The sequence below is a fragment of the Sapajus apella genome, unplaced genomic scaffold (assembly GCF_009761245.1).
Source record: "Sapajus apella isolate SASKATOON/1434 unplaced genomic scaffold, GSC_monkey_1.0 scaffold5335, whole genome shotgun sequence".
In the NCBI taxonomy this organism is placed as follows: Eukaryota; Metazoa; Chordata; class Mammalia; order Primates; family Cebidae; genus Sapajus; species Sapajus apella.
Window position 1 is genome coordinate 1 of NW_022442259.1, and position 4,647 is coordinate 4,647.

The 4,647-nt window shown below is 51.3% G+C and overlaps 1 long non-coding RNA gene across 1 annotated transcript; it reads right to left on the reverse strand.

Moving 5' to 3' along the window:
• Positions 1–526: 526 nt before the first annotated feature.
• Positions 527–2,187, reverse strand: LOC116547893. The gene is made up of 3 exons (XR_004267222.1): positions 1,804–2,187; positions 1,423–1,492; positions 527–548 (listed from the first exon to the last, which is right to left on the reverse strand). It is a non-coding gene; the product is annotated as an uncharacterized LOC116547893 (long non-coding RNA).
• Between the last annotated feature and the right edge of the window lie 2,460 nt (positions 2,188–4,647).

A 4,647-nucleotide genomic window follows, 5' to 3' on the forward strand; every position in this document is an offset into this window, starting at 1 on the left:
AAAGAAAGAAGAGGAAGAAAGAATCCTCCCTTAGAGCCTCCAGAGGAGGTGTGGCCTTGCCGACACCTGACTTCTGGATCCAGGAACTGTGAGAAAATAAGTTTCTCTTGTTGAAAAGTCACCAAGTCCGTGGTGACTTGTGGCAGCCACATGTAACTAATACAAAGGGAATGTTTGCAGAGTGAATCCCAAAAGACAAGATGCTAGGTTCCCTAGCATCTCAGAGCCCCAGGCTACACCCTCTACTTACCACCTTCTCTGGACAGTTGACCCTTGGTGTCCGAATCTGGACCTCAGGGGCCGGTGGGGGCACCTGCCAGGACTTAGGCCCGGCTCCTGAAGTGCTGGGACTCCCATCATCAACACTGGCAGCCTCACCCTCGCCCTCACTGCGGCTGCCCACACCGGCCTGGGCCGCCACTGCCCGGTCCTCAGCCCCTTCGGGATTGGAGCGAGTGCGGGGCCGCGGCTCTGCCGAGTGCTCCTCTTCTTCCTCCTCCTCTTCAGTGGGGCTACTGGGCTCTGCCACTTCCATGGCTCCTGTGTGGCTGGATGGGACACGGACAGGGGAAGCCAGAACACTCCCCTTGGGAGTTTTAAAAACATTTAGTTACGGCTGGGCTGGGTGGCTCATGCCTGTAATCCCTGCACTTTGGGAAGCCAAGGTGGGCGTATCACCTGAGGTCGGGAGTTCGAGACCAGCCTGGTCAACATGGAGAAACCCCATCTCTACTGAAAATACAAAATTAGCTGGACGTGGTGGTGAATGCGTATAATCCCAGCTACTCAGGAGGCTGAGGCAGGAGAATCGTTTGAACCCGGGAGGCGGAGGTTGCAGTGAGCTAAGATCGTGCCATTGCACTCCAGCCCGGGCAACAAGAGCGAAACTCCGTCTCAAAAAAATTTTTTTTTGGTTACTAAGAAGGAAGAGGGGCTATGAGATGCTTACTGATGATGAGTCACTCCTCTTAGGGCATCAGTTTCCTTAGTTGTAGAATGGGTGCCTTTTACATCCATCAGCCGAGCAGCCTCTCCCACAAAAGATAACAGTCCCCATCTTAATTTAACGTAGTGGTAGCCCCATGCCCCTACTTGGCCAATTGCTAATCCCCGCTCTCTGGCCACTGAAAATGGCTCAGAGATGGGCACATGACCCAAACCAGGCCATTGAGTGGCAGCTCTGGAACTTCCAGCAGTGCCATCAAGGAAAAGAGACTCTCGTTAGAGTTGCAGAGCTGGGAGAATAAACTTGGGAGCTGTGAGGGGCCTCTTTCTGCCTCTAAGGTAAAAAGCGAAATGGTCCCCACCTAGAAAACTGCAGATCGAATTCTGACCACCTGGACCCAGCTCCTATTTGACCCAATCTATAACTACTAACTTCCCTTTCTTGCTTAAGCCAGATTAAGTAGGGTTTTCTGTTACCTAAAACTGAAAATGTCTTGGTGAATAAAGGAATAATGACCTCTGGGACACCCTCGTGCCTAGCGGGTGTCTGCATGAGGGAGAAGCAAAATATTAGTGTTGCGGTTCCCGTTGGAGAGGAGGACGCTAATTAAGCAGCTTGTCTATCTGGGTAATAGGCACGGGCTTCTCAAAATGGTCTCTGAGAGCCTTGCAGCCCCCACACCTCTAAGGAAAACAAAGCTTTAGCGGCAGCAAGAAGGATGGAGGCTAGACTACAGGAGAAACCAGAAATAAAGGCGGAAGCCCCAGGGAAGGCGAGGAGCTGGATCTCTTGGGGAAAAGGGAGCTAGGTCCCTAGGAACCGGCCCCGCACGCTTTCTCCACCCAACTCGGGCTCACCGTAGCCTGAACCTCCCTCCAAATCAGCCGCCGACTCTGTAGGAAGCCGCCATCTTTTCAGCCGGAAGTTACGCGTCGCAGCCCCGACGCCTCCTGGGAAATGTAGTTCAGCGGGCCGCAGAGCAAGCGGAGAGAGAAACTGGTTTAGGCTAGGAAGGACTTGGAAGCTGATAGGCGGAAACTGCGCTACGAGTGGGGTTTGGAGTGCGACAGACTAGCAGGACCTGCGTGGAGCGGGACCTGGAATGTGACTGGCTACACTGGAGCAAAGTATGAAATATGATTGGATAAAAAAAGATAGTGAATTTTTGTTTTTGGCCGAATCAGGCTACAATGGTCAGTGCTTCTACCGTGACAGGCTGAAACGTGGAATAGGGGTGGAGGTTGTGATAGGCTCAGAGGATGGAAAAGGCCGATTTAGGGAGAGAGGAGGAGCTAATTGGTGATTGGTGGAGCTGGCCTGAGCTTCCGTGTGGGGCAGGTATTTCCACGTGGGCGTGGCCTGAGCTTTCAGGGTCCTTCCCAATTAGTTAATTCCTGCTCCTTATTTTACATACATTTGCATGATGAAAAATACTGACTCTGGTCTTATTGGGTCATTGTAGGTGGAGGGGAACTAAGTCGGTCCTGTTTCAAGCCTGCCTCCTTTTTCATGCCTTTTTTCTTATTTTTAGAGACAGGGATCGCTCTGTAGCCCAAACTAGAGTGCAGTCACGCGATGATGGCTAGTCGTTACAGCCTGGAATTCCTGGACTCAAGCGATCTCTCACATAGCTGGGACTACAGGCGATAACGATAACCACCACATCAGGCTAAACCAGCCTTGTTTCTTTCCTTCTTTTTTTATTTTTTCGAGACGGAGTCTCACTTTGTCACCAGGCTGGACTGCAGTGGCACGATCTCGGCTCATTGCAACCTCCACCTCCTGGATTCAAGCGATACTTCTGCCTCAGCCTCCCCAGCAGCTGGGACTACAGGCGCGCATCACCATGCCCAGCTAATTTTTGTATTTTTAATAGAGACGGATTTCACCATCTTGGCAGGATGGTCTCGATTTCTTGACCTCGTGATGCACCCCCCTCGGCCTCCCAAAGTGCTGGGGTTACAGGGGTGAGCCACCGCGCCCGGACTCCTTTTTATTTTTTTTCAGTCTGAGTCTCGCTCTGTCGCCCAGGCTACTGGTGTCTTCTTTCTTAATGCACACTTCCCCCCTTATCCCCAGAAGTATTTATTTATTTTTATTTTTTGAGACAGAGTCTTGCTCTGTCGCCCAGGCTGGAGTGCAGTGGCTCAATCTCGGCTCAATGCAACCTGTGCCCTCCGGGGTTCAACTGCCTCAGCCTCCCAAGTAGCTGGGAATACAGGCATACGCCACCATGCCTGGATAAATTTTTTTTGTTTTGTATTTTTAGTAGAGAGGGTTTTTGTTTTTTTCTGAGAGTGTCGCTCTGTTGCCCAGTCTGGAGTGCAATGGCATGATCTCAGCTCACTGCAACCTCCACCTCCCGGTTTAAAGCAATACTCCTGTCTCAGCCTCCTGACTAGCTGGGATTACAGGCACGTGCTACCTCGCCCAGCTAAATTTTGTGTTTTTAGTAGAGACGAGGTTTCACCATGTCAGTCAGGGTGCTCTCAAACTCCTGACCTCGTGAACCGCCCATCTCGGCCTCCCAAAGTGCTGGGATTACAGGCAAGCCACTGTGCCCAGCTAGAGATGGGTTCTTGCCATGTTGTTAGGCTGGTCTTGAAATTCTGACCTTGGGTGATTCATGTGCCTTAGCCTCTCAAAGTATTGGATTACAGGCATGAGCCACTGCACAAGGCCAGCCCCAGAAGTATTATTAATTTATTTATTTATAGACAGAATCTCACTCTGTCGCCCAGGCTGGAGTGCAGTGGCACGATCTTGGCTCACTGCAACCTCCACCTCCCAGGTTCAAGCGATTCTTCTGCCTCAGCCTCCTGAGTATCTGAGACTACAGGCGCATACCATCACGCACGGCTAATTTCTGTATTTTTAGTAGAGATAGGGTTTCACCATCTTGTCCAGGCTGGTCTGGAACTCCTGATCTCGTGATCCACTCGCCTCAGTCCCCCAAAGTGCCGGGATTACAGGCATGAGGCACCACACCCGGCCCCTCAGTTTATTTTTTAAAAGAGTCAAAGGAGCCTGCCACATTGGCCAGGCTCTAATTTGAGAATAGCCAGGAGGGACTAAGCTGATCCTTAAAGATGAAGAACTTGCGAGAACAACAGGAGGAACAGCATTCCAGGCAGAAGGAACTGCCTGGGCAAAGGCCTAGAGCCTTCAAAGAGCCCTAGAGTTGTCTTGGGGCCTCTGACAGGTTAATGTGTCTGGAGCAGTGGCTAAGAGTACAGAGCTCAGTCCCCTTAAGGACTCTCAAGTCAGCAAAGTGTAACTTCTCTCCTCACCACGTCTTTTCTGGGAAGACATATAGGCAGGAAGAATCAGACTCTGCACAATTTTAGCCAAGTGCAAGCCCAGGTGCAGTGGCTCAGGTCTGTAATCCCAGCACTTTGGGAGGCCAAGGCCAGCAGATCACTTGAGGTCAGGAGTTCGAGACCAGCCTGGCCAACATGGTGAAACTCCATCTCTACTAAAAATACAAAAAATTAGCTGGGCGTAGTGGTGGGCACCTGTAATCCTGGCTACTCGGGAGGCTGAGGCAGGAGAATCACTTGAACCTGGGAGGCAGAGGTTGCAGTGAGCCGAGATGGGGCCACTGCACTCTAACCTGGGCGACAGAAAGAGACTCTGTCTCAAAAAAAAAAAAAAAAAAAGTGGCCGGGCGCGGTGGCTCACGCCTGTAATCCCAGCACTTT